Source organism: Pleurodeles waltl, chromosome 1_2, assembly GCF_031143425.1.
Source record: "Pleurodeles waltl isolate 20211129_DDA chromosome 1_2, aPleWal1.hap1.20221129, whole genome shotgun sequence".
NCBI lineage: Eukaryota > Metazoa > Chordata > Amphibia > Caudata > Salamandridae > Pleurodeles > Pleurodeles waltl.
This window is the reverse complement of record NC_090437.1, coordinates 158,982,380-158,996,928: the sequence shown is the minus strand read 5'-3', so window position 1 is coordinate 158,996,928 and position 14,549 is coordinate 158,982,380. Positions and strand designations below refer to the sequence as shown.

General features: G+C 43.1%; 1 protein-coding gene across 1 annotated transcript in view; it reads right to left on the bottom strand.

Moving 5' to 3' along the window:
• Positions 1-14,549, bottom strand: part of MOB1B (MOB kinase activator 1B) — a 239,519-nt gene that overhangs the window by 97,647 nt on the left and 127,323 nt on the right. The gene's annotated exons all lie outside the window — the stretch shown is intronic.

Sequence of the window (14,549 nt, the reverse complement as noted above, 5' to 3'; positions counted from 1 at the left end):
CTATAATTTTGCCCATTAGTCAGCAGATTTTCAACAGTCCTTTAAGTCCTTCAAACTGCCTGGAGAGGTCTTTGCAATAAAAAATTTAGGATGGTAAAATTAACTCAGACTCCTGTAAATCCTTGAAATACCATCTACAATTTCCAGTCAATCCAATGTGCCTGCAGTAACTCACTTTTCGATTTTACACATGTATCTATGAAAAATATAAAGCTGCAAACTGGGCTACGTTGTACATGCTTGTGCAGCCTGCATTCTTCTTAGATTCATGCTTTTGTATGGGTCTGCTTCCAAGGGTAAAGGGGACCTGGTAATATTGGACACTGGTTTTGACTGGTTTTAACAGGCCGGAACTGGTATATTGTGCAATTTGTGAAATTAGCATAACCATCACATTTCTTGGGTGGGGTCAGATGTTACCCAAGATGGTGGGTGTCTTTTTTCCTAAAAAGAATCTTTAAATCATTTCCCAAGGTCAAATAAGAATATAATCACTGAACGGGGGAGAGGTTCCGCTATTTACAGGTGATGCAACTTAGGGCAAATTAGGGACGGAAACTATCACAGACACTATTTGAAAAACTGGTGAAAACATATGCAGCAAATCTCATGCAATTTCACTAGCACAAGCGGAGGCCCTACAGGAGCTGCCGTTCCAAAAGCAACAAGTGGGAGTAGCGAAAATTAACATGTAGGACAACCTATTAAAACAATCTTGCCGAGACAATATACTTTGGCCCTACCTGCAGAGACGAATTAAATAAATACTTTATAAAATTCTTTACATGTGCCATTACACTCCAGCCACTTTTCACTGATTTGATACAGAGAAGTCAAGTCACGGGCGAGAAGAGCGCATGGGACACTTGCACATAATCCGTAGTATAGAACAAGCCCGAGACTATACTGAAATGAAGTGTTGGAGGGAATATGACAGAGGGGACTGACCTCACTAGATGCCTATTGGTAACTCTGCTGGGGCCTGTAATGATGAGGAGACGGAAAGTGAGGGAAACATCTTCTTTATTGACTTCCTCAAATGAATGCCCCCAACTGCCGTTCTCCCCCTCTCCCTCCCTCCAACATTCCAAAACCCCCACGTGCAGCGTCAGCCGCGCGCACAGACACATGAGTGAAAGCGGAGGGAAGAAATAAAAGCCACGATGAACAGGGGCAAATGACAACACCACTGTACTTCTATGGAACATTACATCTTTTCCCTTTTATCAACGCTTAATTCAATACGTAATCTTTGAATCTGACAGGTGGTACAATAGCTCTTTTGGTCATTACAGTGCCCTTTGGACTGGTTACAACTGTAGTTGAAGACATGGTGGAAGAGTTATTTTTTGCAGCATTTTCAAGGCTTGTTCTACACTGTTCACTGTGATTTGCAGGTTGGCTGTGTTCAGGCAAACTATTATGAACAACTTCATGGTCCCTGCCTGGTTCTGGTAACTTAACGCTGACCACATTCGATCCATTCCACCATTGACCATTATCCAACAAGACAGCTGTGCCCTTAGTTTTAACCACCCACCTTGGCTCACTGTATTTGCTCATATTAACTCCTTTCTTCTGATATCTCACTCTCACCAAATCACCAGCACTCACATTCATTTCCTTGACTGCATTTCTAGCATTATAGCTGCAACACATGCGTTTTTGACGTTGCTCATCTCAATCTCCTTTTCCTTTAAGCTCTTTGTCTCCCATTTCTTCCATGCCACTGACCAGTACGGCTGCAATTGTGTGATGGCCACTCTACCCCTGAGCAACTCAAAGGGTGTTCTGCCTGTGGTGTTGTGTGGAGTGGTGCGATACGACCATAGTCTAGTTCTAAGAGCTGCTTCAATAGGAATGTGAGACCTCAATGCCATTTGAATAGTTTCTTTGACTAAACGATTGGCCCGCTCAACCTGCCCATTGCTTTGGGGTTGGTATAAGGATGACCGTATATGTTTTATATTATTTACTTTCAGGAACATGGTCATTTCTTGCGACAGGAATTGCACTCCGTTGTCTGAGACCAGCTGACGTGGAAAGCTCTCCTTACAAAACACCTCCTTCAGGAATGTCGTCACCTCAGACGTGGTGGGTTGTGATACAAACTTTACTTCAATCCATTTACTAAAGTAGTCAATAATAACAATTGCATAACGCATGTTTAGGGGAAGAACATTAATTGGCACGATAAAATCGATTCCGATTTTTATCCACGGGCCTTCGGGTAACTCATCAGATAACATTGGACAACAGTGAGCAGACATGGTTTTGTCCTCTTTAGCACATACGGAACATTGGCCGACAAATATGTCAACGTCACGATTCATGGCTGGCCACCAATATCTTTCCCTAAGTTTTTGTTTAGTTCCGGTCATTCCTACATGACCTTCATGTGCTAGGGCCACCAACCTCCCTCTCAATGACATTGGTGCAATAAGGGTTTCACCTCTGAGGAGGACGTCATCAACAATGGTAATGTCATCTTTAATTTCCCAATATGGTTGCAATGTTTCATTCAATCGCGTTTCACGCGGCCAGCCTTCCATTATGTACTTTTTAATTTCTGTAAATACATTGTCATTTCTAGTGGCCTCCTCCCATTCTTGTTTTGTAATAGCACTAAGGGGCTCTTCATTATTAAACCAACATGCAACCAGATAATCATCATCGTACTCGTTTTCTTCACAATCAGTTTCACTAATACACAGTGCACGTGACAAGAAGTCAGCAGTAACATTTGCTTTGCCACTAATATGCTCTGTTCTGAATTGGTACTCTTGCAATTTACACACAAGCTCTGCTATTCTTGGAGTAGGTTTACTCAAACCTTTCCCATCTAGGATGCTGACTAATGGTTTGTGATCAGTACGCAAAATGAACTCTTTTCCCCAAAGAAAACTTTAAAACTTTGTAACAGCCCAGACACAGGCTAAAAGCTCACATTCAATTACTGAATATTTTGACTCAGCTCCTCTCAGTTTTCGTGAAGCAAAAGCAATACTTTTTTTACTCTTTAGCCACTCTCTGGTTTAGCACCGCACCAAGCCCAACCTGACTAGCATCAGTGGTTACTATGCTCTGTAGTTTTTCACTGAAAGACTGCATGGAAGGTGCTAGGTTAAGTTCTTTTTTCATGTTTTTCATGCTGTCCTCACATATCTTGTCCCATATGAACTCTGCATCCTTATTTGTTAGTTTCCGAAGTGGTTCCACTTTTGTAGCATAATTCAGTATGAATTTAGAGTGAAATTCCCACATTCCTAAAAAAGATGCAAGTTCTTCCTTGTTACTTGGGGGTCGGTGAGTTTGAAATTGCAGATATTAGGGATGGCTTTGGTCGAACACCTTGTTCATCAATTAGGTGCCCAAGGTACTCTACTGTTCCCTTGAAAAATTTACATTTGTCTTTTTGTAGCGTTAGACCACTGTCGTGAATTCTCTGTAAGACTTTTTTTTTTTTTTTTTTTTAAATAGACAGGTGTTCTTCCTCTGTTTTACTGTAAACTAGTATGTCATCCTGAAATGACCTTACACCTTCCATATCTGAAAAAAGTTGATTCATGACTCATTGGAAGACAGTTGATGCAAAACACAGCCCAAAAGGTAATCTACAGAACTGATAAGCTCCTTCAGGAGTGATGAACGCTGTGTAACTCTTTGAACCTTCCTCCAACCGAACTTGATGGTAGGCTGCACTGAAGTCCAGAGTAGTGAAGAACTTTGGATCAAGCGAAGTCATCACCATCTCATCTATCAGAGGCAATGGTTGACAATCGGCTACCACGTGATTGTTGAGTTGGTCAAGATCAATGCATTAACGGACGGAGCTATTCCTTTTCTTAGCCAGGACCACGGGCGACAACCACTCAGACGCATTGATGGATTCTATTATTCCCTCATCACACCAATTCTTTAAAATAGCCTTGACCTCAGAGTGGGCAGACAAAGGTATGTTTCTCACACGTTGTTTCACGGGTTGCACGTCTTCCTTTAAAATTATTTTATGTTTGAAATTCTTTAGGCATTCCAGTTTTCCACTGAATACTTCCTTGTATTTCTCAAGAATGTTTTCCAAACTGTCTTTTTGAATACTGAACACATAGGGCGGTTGACATAGCTTGATAAACATCCTCAGGCTCTGTTGCTCCAACCAACCAAGGATTTTGACATTGTAGTCAACCACGAACACCTTTGAGGATGTACTTTTGTTCTTGAACTTCAGATCAGCATTTAATACTCCTTCTAGCTTTATTTTGTGACCTCCATAGGCTCCTGGAGTAACCTTGCTAACCTGTTGCGGTGCTTTACATCCTAAGGTCTCATAAGTGTTCTTTGACAAGATAGTAATTCGTCTGTTTTATGTTCTTCCACCTTGAAGACTTTCTTCACATGAGAAGACTTGCAAACTTTAAGGAAGTGTCCAACCTTTCCACATCCTTTGCAAGTTTTGTCGATGGCAGGGCATCCTCTGCTGGATGCTAAATGGGTACTGGATCCGCAGCGGTAACATGTCATCTTGTTGCTGCTTGAATTTGAACTGCTTTTCTTAATGCTTTTCCTTACTTGACTTGTAGATGATTCACGTTCCTTTGCAGATCAGATTGACATCCGTTGAATGGTTATCAGGTTTGCGCAACAATTTTATTCCCTTTGCAGATCGTTCCATACTTTTAATGGTTGATACCACCTTCTCCAGGCTGGGGTTGCGATGGCACAACAGTTTTTCTTGCTCTTTAATACAAGTGGTGCGCATAACTACCTGATCGCGGATCATCTCATCCATGTCTCTGAATAAGCATGTTGTAGCTAGCATCCTCAAGGTTGCGACATATGACTTAATTGACTCTCCTGGAGCTTGGTAACGGTAATAGAAATTATATCTTTTCATAATAACGCTCATAGTTTTATCAAAGTAGTTTTTCATTCTTGCCTAGGCTTCAGTGAACACATCCCATTCTTGATCTTCCTCCTCCTCATTCTCAACAGGAGCTATGTGATCAGACAACCTTCTTCCTTCTACCCCCAGACAGTTATACATCACGGCTTGTTTTCTGGCTGGATCATACTTGGCTCCATCAATAGCCTCCAAATGTTTTTCAAAAATTTGATCCATTGTGTCCAGCTTTCTGCCGGGGGTCCTGGAACATCTAAAAAGGTACTTGGCCTTGCCACTGCATTCATGCTGCCAGCCATTATAATGTTAATTTTCTGGGGTTTTATTTATAATTTATAGGTAATGATATATCAAATTATTTAACTCCTCAAGGTTAGATTATACAATGCCTTCGTTTAACTATAAATATCACTTTTGAGGATCTGGATCCCTCCTGTGGCAGTTTCAGGTATAGCACATTAGTTAATTCAGGGCATGTAAAGGGTTAATCACTCACAGTTCAGCTCAGGAAGTCATTTCAGAAGCCAGAAAATCAGGGTCAAAAGGTCATAACTTGCTGGCAAGAATTCAGATGCCTGAGTGGATAAGAGCTGACACACCTCGGACTCTTCGCATGACTTAAGCTCGAAGAATGCACTGGATAAGCCTGTCCAGAACGGAGAACACAGCCTTCGTTGAATGGATTTTTCTACTTGATCCTGCTCCTCGTTGCCAAAAGGTCCTTGTGTAATGATGAGGAGACGGAACATGAGGTAAACATCTCCTTCTTTATTGACTTCCTCAAATGAATGCCCCCAACCGTCGTTCTCCCCCTCTCCCTCCCCCCAACATTCCAAAACCCCTGAACGCAGCGTCCGCCGCGCGCACAGACACATGAGTGAAGGCCGAGGGAAGAAATAAAAGACACGATACACGGGGGCAAATGACACCACCACTGTACTTCTATGGAACATTACAGGACCCTCTCAGAAATCATATCCTTTGCACCGAACAAAGATTTTTGTTTTTATTATTACAAGCACCTTACCATGTGATCCACGTCATCATCTCACTGTGGGGGAACCCAAGGTTCCTAGGTACAAAGTGTAGTTGTTGAAGATATGGAAAGTAGTGATGATGGAACAAATCTGGTACAGAAGGATAGACATTTTCAGAAAGTTTGGGGGCCCATTCTTTGCTTTTGGCCCAAGACTACAAAAGCGTATTCTGTCCCAGAAGGTTGACGAAACTTCATTTATTTAATGTTGAGGCCTGGATGAAAAGACTCACTAAGTGCAGCACCAACACACCCTCCCAAATGATAGTGCACTCTTGTTAAGGGAGGATCGATTCTCCTCAGAATACTAGCAGCATTATAATTTAATGCCTTTAAATCTAATACAACACGCAATTTCTAGTTTTTACATGATCTACCCTTGGTTGCTCTGATAAAGGAGCCCGATATTTGTCATGTGCATTTGTTAAATATTCTAACAAATGTTTACAAAACCTAGCTATTTGCTTAAAAACTCAGGTTATGGTTCGAATAAAAAAAATAAAAAAAAAACATAAGTTAAGGTTCAGGTCTCAAATTATAGCACTTAACTCACGCATAAACTAACTCGCACAACAGCCATGAAAGCCATAGTTTGCACACTTAAAGCAATGCTCATGACGACATCCCTTGAAGTGACAGATACAATTATATAGCGTGCCAATAGATGTCTAGATGAGATTACATATTGGGGTCCGAACTCTGCAGCAAAATCATTTTTTTAGTTTTACTCAGTGATGTCCCTCCATATGAGCCAGGGTTTCGGAGGATGCTACACCAGCCCACTTAATGCTCTTTTTTTCTTCTTTTGTTTAGGTTTTGCCTGCACGCATGCAAAATAATTTGTTGGTAAAAGGGCTGCGAACCAGCCACTTACTTACCTGAACTTACCATTGGCTTACACCAGAGTTGCTCTGATTTACTTGCTCCAGATTGGCCAGCACGTCGTCTTCACGTCAGTTCCTGTAGTCGTCTTCTTCGCCGATCTTGCCGTCAAGTTGCCTGTGGACCTAGTACTCCTTCCGGTCACTTCCTATTGGACACTTTCCACAGTGTCCTTCCTGCTGGATGCGACGCTGAAATACTTCTTTTTTTCTTCTTGTGTGCAGTCTTCTTTCTTTGCTGACGTCTTCCTTCATCGCTGTTGTCTTCTCAGTCTTTTTACGCTGCGGTCTGTCTTTAATCTTTCTGCATACCGACTTCTCTCTTCTCCCGTCTCTTTTCTTCTTCCAACGCCCACAGTCTTCTGCCGTCTTGTCTTCCTCTGTTCTGCCATCTTCTACCGTCTTTCCGACATGCCAATACTTTTCACCTAAGTCTTTTTTTCTGTTACTGGCTTACAAATATTAGAAAAACTTTATAATGTTTGTTTTTAATGTAATAAAACAACCATAAAATGTTTCAAATATTTGTAAGCCAGTTACATAGAAAAAAAAGACAAAGGCAAAACCTACTGGTTTTGCCAATGCTTGTTTTAGGATGCGGGGAATCAACATTCTGTAAACGAGTACTCAACCTTCTTCATCAAGTTGCACCTATCCAATCAAAGAAGCTTGGGAGTCGGGCTTTGGTATTGTGGATATGAACTGGACAAAGGGAGAGAAGACTCTTGTTCAACGGAAGTGGATTGTTTTTTCTTTTAAAAATCTTGGTCCATGGATGGTTTGCGACAAGTATGCAGACCATCCATAGACTAAAGGTCCAGAGATTTATATTTTCTCAGTTTGAAGGACAGGTCCACTCAATTTAAGGTCTACAAAACTTTTTTTTCTAATGCTAAAAAAAAAAAAAAAAAACTTCTCATTTACACCAAACCAGTCAAAGGTAATTCATTGAGTTAATTACATTCCTATAGCACAACTGTGCTCTGTCAGGTATCCCAGTGCTACTTTTAAGTTCTATTTTCATAACAAATTTGGTGAAATTCCATTTAGCCATTTTTAGATCTCAGTTAGACAGCGCATGCACCGTCTCTTGCTGACGTTTCGTTTACTCACAGTGAGCTGACAACCCCCTTTGCTTTACCACTGGTTTGCTTCACCATCGCTCTCATTTCCTTTTTTGCAGTTTGTGAAGTCATGCCTGCGTGTTTGGCCCTCCCCTGGACCATGACCTTTGGTCCGTCCACCGCTCCCTTTTTTGGAGCTACTTTTTTCTTTGTGTTCAAGCACGCCCTGTGAGTGCTTGTGTTTTCACTTAATCTCCCATATACCAATGTCACTGGTGCAGACCAAATTCTACAGACTTAGCCTTAAGCCCCGTCCCATTTGCAGATCGAGGACCATTTCCTTTGCTGTCCTAGCACATCAGTTTTAAGGGCTACATCTTCCTTTCCTATCCCTACACCACCTGGACCATTACCTCTACTTTCCTATGAAGCCTAGGCTTGCTTCAATTGGGCTTCTGCTGTGTTACCCTTTTTCACTGTAGCGGGTAAGTGCATTAAACATTGAGCAGTCACCCACTTCAAATACCGCTTCTTCATCAAACTCTGCAGTCCTTGCTCTCTGCCATGCCTATCTGCTGTATTCCGGGTAATGTGCTCGAGCAGAGCCAAGCAGCTAAGCATCAGCAAACCCTGCTTGCTATCCACCTGAAACAAAATATTTCTTACCTGTAGGTGTAGTTTTACACCTTGAAGATTTTCTGGACTCACATGCGGTGCATCATTCTGCCATCTAGTGGTTGGGTCCGGATTTTCTACTACTTTAATAATTTTCTTTAGTCCTCCTTTCTCTACATTTCGTCTACCATTTGCCATCTTCAGATTTTGTTCTTCTCTTTTTCATCTTCTTGGTGGAGGTGGGTGGGTCGCTTGTGAATCCAGAAAATCTTCAAGCTCCAAAACTGCACCTACAGGTAAGAAACTTTTTGTTTTGTAGCGTGAATCTTTTCTGGATTCACATGCTGTGCATTGATTTTAAAGCATTTTTTTTCTATTATGGTTTTTGGGTTGAAGATGGATATTGAAAATAAATGTTTTCACACCCTTTGTCCCACCTGAGCCTCTTTGTTCATTTAATTATCAGTACAATGTTTCATAAAGGTGTGTATTGAAGCCCAGGATGCTGCCAGACACACTTCTTGTAAATGAGTGTTTAGCATAAAAGCAACTGAAGTTCGTTTCTTCCATGTTGAATGTGCTCCCGGCACTCTAGGTAATGCTTCTCCGGCACTGGAGTGGCATAACTGAATCAGTAGTGCAATCCACTTTGCGATGGTGTTTTTTGATACTGCTTCCCCCCGATAGTTTTCGGAGAATGCTACAAACAATTGCTGGGATGTCCTAAAGTGTTTTTTTTTTTCAAAGCAGTACATGATGCAACGTCTTGCATTCACTGTGTGCAAACTCCTTTGCGCATTAGTCTTTGGATTTTGAAAGAACTGGGTATCCCAATAGATTAATATGAAACTGAGAATCCACTTTTGGTAAGAATTCCGTTCTTTGTAAATTTGAAAGGAGGGTTCTTGAATAGTGAGTGCTTGTAACTCACTAACTCTGCGTAAGGAAGTAATAGCCACTAAGAACACAGTCTTTAACATTAACCCCTCGGATGCCTGGGATGTAACGGTTACGTCCTGGGCAGCACCACTCAGGTGCCCGGGATGTAATGGTTACGTCCTGGACAGCACCACTCGGGTGCCCAGGACATAACAGTTACGTCCTGCACCCAGCCCTCAGAGGAAGCGCTGGCGCTCCCCTTGAGGGCCTCCTCCCACCCACCCCTGGGGAGGGCTGGAAGGGGAATCGCTTCCCCTTTCTCTCCCCCCACTCCCAACTAATGACGTTAGCACACTGACATCATTAGAGGCAAGCCAACGTGCTGGGAGCCATTTGCTTCCAGCGCGTCTACAGAAGAGGAGGTAAGTTTCTCCTCCGGCCAGGGGTGATCGCTTGAAAAGAGGCATCTGGGGAAAGGAAAGGGTTTTCCTTTCCCTCAATGCCTCTTAGCATTCCTGCTGCCCGATCGCGATGTGATCGAGCAGCAGGAATGTCCACTAGGCACCAGGGACTTTGTTTTGTGTGTTTCTTGTGCAGGGGGTGGCCCCTTGGGCAAGGGCCGCTTCCCCAAGGGGGCATAATCTTCTACACCATTTCTGCCCCCCCCCCCTAAATTATTTTTCAGCCGATCTGCCCCTGGGGTTTGGGGAGGGGGGGTGAGGTAGAAGCCACGATGGCACCAGGGATGTGTGTGTGTTTTTTTTTGTGAGGGGGGCCTTTGGGCAAGGGGTGCCTCCCAAAGGGGGAGAAACACTTTTAGGTAGTTCTGCCCCCCCTTGGGGGCAAATGGGCCTTGTTTTATTGGCTCCTCTGCCCCCAAGGGGGGGCAGCTGCCCCCACGGGGGACAGAATCCACTAGGCACCAAGGATTATGTTTGTGTGCCTGTGTGAGTTTTTTGTGAGGGGGTGGCCCCTTGGGGCAAGGGCCACTCCCCCAAGAAGGCATAATCTTCTACACTGTTTCTGCCCCTCCAGTGGGGGTAGAAGCCCCGATGGCACCAGGGATTTGTTACTATTTGTTTTTTTTTGTGTGGGGGGGGGGGGGGGGGGGGGGGAACACTTTTGGGCAATTCTGCCCAACTAGGCACCAGGGACTTTATTTGTGTGTGTGTGTTTTTTTGTGCGGGGGCAGCCCCTTGGGCAAGGGCCGCTCCCCCAAGGGGGCATAATATTTTATAACGTTTCTGCCCCCTTTGGGGGCAGATCGGCCAAGTGCTTTTTTAGGCCCATCTGCCCCGGAAACCACTAGACACCAGGGACATTTTTTAGCTGTTTGGTGGCGGGGTGTTTCTCAACTGGCAAAGTGTTTGCATTTGTGATAATAACAGTTTATTTTTATTTTTTGTTCTAGTTCAAAGCTTTTGCTTCTTTTTGTTGTGGCTCGTTTTGGCAGTGGTTGACCTGCAGTTTGCGTAGTTGCAGTTATAGTAAATTTACTCAAAAGGAGTATTGTTGCCATGCATGAATGACATGGTTGTAGGTGGTGTACTAAATGCAGGATTGTGTGTGAAATTGTATTTAGATTTGTGCACAATATTTTTTGTTGTCTTATGTCTAATAGGTTTTTCTTTTTTCTTTTTAGTGTGATATCATTGGTGATTGCTGTGTCTGTCCAGAGTAGTAGCTGGTGAGTCTAGCTTTTTCAGGCAAGTGAGTGGTATAGTTTTTGAGTACATAACTCTTTGTAATAAAGCTACACTTGGGTTATTACTTATTTTAGACAGTGATGGTTGTTGTTAGCACATTTGTCAGATTACACGTCTTAGAAAGGATCATGGCTAGGAGCAAAGTGACCGCTCAGCAGGTTATTGGCATGCTTTTTGAGTCGTCTTCTGGCCATGATTATGAGACGGACTCTGCATCTGAGGCAGAGGAGGAAGAGAGATTCTGGCAGTGAGATTTCTGTCCAAGAGGAGTCTTCTGATGAGTAAGCCACTCTCCCTGCAGATAAGGGCCTGTTTTTGAGGAGGACATAGATGTGCCAATTGTGCCAGCGCCTGAAAGGCTTCCCATTGGAAGACCTGACACCTAGGTTGCGCCGAACAGAGCCGCCACAGTTGTCTGCCTTTATTAGTCTCCCACGGTGTAGAGTAAATACATAAAACCTTTTGCCTGTCAATTTCTTTCACTTGTTTATGGATGATGTATTTTTGGAAGAGATTGTTGAGCAGACTAATTTGTATGCGGAGCACTATTTGAGGGACAACGGTGCCAGACTTAGGCCTCAGTCTAGAGCTACCCATTGGATCCCACAAATTTGTAAGAGATTAAAAAGTTCTTGGGTTTGATTGGGTTGATAAGGAAGCTGTGGTGGCTTTTTAATGGTCTACTAGCTCCTTGATGGCAACAGCTGCATTTCCTGCAAAGATGACATGTAATCTGTATTTGCTTCTTCTTCAGATGCTCCATTTTGTTGACAATGCTTTAGCCTTGCCACAAGATCACCCTGATTGTGACTGTCTTTTGAAGATTAGGCCTGTCCTTGATAATTTAGTAGATCGTTTTTCAGAGGTCTATGTGCAAAGCAACAAAATAAGTGTGTATGAGTCTTTGGTCCTGTTTATGGGTCGTTTGGTTGGCGGTACATTGGCAAGAGTGCATGGTATGGAATTAAATTGTATATGCTGTCTGAAAGTAGTACAGGATATGTTTATAATTTACGGGTCTACACTGGTAGGGATTTCAGTATTGACCACCCTGGTTGTCCGCCCACTTTTGGAGTTAGCGAGAAAAAGGTGTGGGAACTTGGTAGACGACTGTTTAACAAAGGTCACCATTTGTATGTAGATAACTTCTACACTGGAGTTCAGTTGTTCAAGGAGTTGGTCAGAGTGGACACTGTTGCTTGTGGCACAATCCGCTCCAACAGGAAAAGCTATCCAAGGGAGCTTGTCTGCAAAAAAAAACTTGAGGGGACAGTGCAGTGCCTTGCGCAATGATGAGCTGCTAGCTCTGAAATTTGTAGACAGGAGGGATGTGTACATGCTAACTACCATCCATGATAAGAGTACTTCACCTGTGGCTGTTTGGAGTCAAGTTGGTGAAGTGCGCAAACCTGTGTGCATTTTAGATTACATTAAGCACATGGGTAGTGTCCTAAGAGTAAATCAGAGGTTGGTAACCTACACTGCTGTTCGTAAGTCTTACGTGTGGAATAAAAAGTTGGCCATCCATTTGTTCAATCTGGAAACTTTTAATGCTTTTATTGTGTTTAAGGATTGTTCCCCTGAGTCAAGGATGAAATTTGTTAAATTTCAAGAGTCAGTGATAGAGAGCCTTGTTATGGTGGATCATGCAAGAGTTCTAGAGTAGCAGTTGTGGAGGATGTGTCTAGATTGAAAGATCGCCACTTTCCTGATCAGATTCCTCCCACTCCCAAAAAACACTTTCCCGCTAAGAAATGTAGAGTTTGTGCCCGAAGAAGTATCCAGAGGGAAAGCCGGATGTACTGGCCAGACTGTCTTTCAAAGCCTGGACTGTGTGTGGCAGGCTGCTTCAGGAGTTACCACACACAAGAATTACTAGGAACTACCGTGAGCGAAAACTGTCATTTTATATTTGCATATGTTCAGTTTAACTGTTGGCTTTACTGTCATGCAATCAGTTAGAGCTTTTGTGTTTGTAGTTTTGTACTTATAATTAGTGGTTTCTTTGTTGCTTAAAAACAAAAAAACGTGATGGCAGTGTGCATGGAGTGGCGCTTGGGTGGCGGTGTGCGTGGAGTGGCGCTTGGCTGGCGGTGCCAGCCAAACGCCAGTCCACACACTCCCATCAGCTAATGCGATTGCTCTATCAGGCATGTTTGCGTATGAAAGTGATGGGCCCTTGAGTGGCCCTGTCTGTCGATGCGAGTGTTGTAATGTGCTGGGCCCATGGCTAGCGGCATGAATGGTCTTGTGCATGTCATGTATCAAAGGTGTGTGAATGGACTGTAAAGCGGTTTGTGCCTTGTTGCGGTTTTACAGCTCACGCGCTGTGAGTCATTGGTTCAGTTTTTTGGGCCTTTCTGTTATTAACAGTGCATTTCATTTTTGTGAAATCTAATGTTAATAAAATTTGATCTACTGAACCATCACTCACCCTCATGCCAACTCCAACCAATCTGTGTGGTGAAAATTACAAAACCTGCTCCATTGTAATGAGGCGTTGCAGCACACCAGTGACACGCTAGGTGTCTCGGGTGGGACCCCGATGATGATGCATGCCACCAACTTGGTTGGTGGGTGAGGGGTCTTTTTAACATAACCTAAGTGCATTTCTTTTCACAATTTTAGTGTTTGGAACATCAGAGAAGTAGGTGGACACATCAAAATGAACTGTTACAAAACTACATGTGTTTGGGGTGGTGGGCACATACATTTTTGGTCCCAGGTGTTGCCTTCATCTAGGGAAACCTTCCAAACCCAGACATTATTTTAAAACGAGACACCCCAAGGTGTGGCTTGCCTGGATCCCCCAACATTTTCTTACCCCAGACTCCTCTGCAAACCTCAAAATTAGCTTTAAAAAAGCATATTTTCCTCACCTTTCTTTGTAGGATCACCGCTCCGGCACAAATTTCCTACCACCCAGCGTTTCCCTCAATCTCCCAAGTAAAAATGATACCTCACTTGTGTGGGCCCCCAAAGCAGAGTCAGACTAAAGATGTATAAAATTAAAATATGTGCTTATCAACTTGCTTTGCTATCCCCTCAATCTCTACAGGTTTTTGGCCTTTTTCTGTTGCAGGCATTTGGGCCACCCACACAAGTGAGTTATCATTTTTATCGGGAGACTTGGGGGAACGCTTGGGTGAAAGGGAATTTGTGGCTCCTCTCAGGTTTCTAAACTTTGTCACCAAAATATGAGAAAAAAGTGTTTTTTTTTAGCCAAATTGAGGTTTGCAATGGATTCTGGGTAAGAAAACACTGGGGGAATCAACACAAGTCACAGCTCCCTGGACTCCCTCATGTGTCTAGTTTTCAGAAATGTCTGGGTTTGGTAGGTTTCCCTATATGGCTGCTGAGCCCAGGACCAAAAACGAAGGTGCCTCCCCCCGCAAAAACAGTTAGTTTTGTATTTGATAATTTTGATGTGTCCACATAGTGGTTTGGGGCATTTCCTTTTGCAGGCAC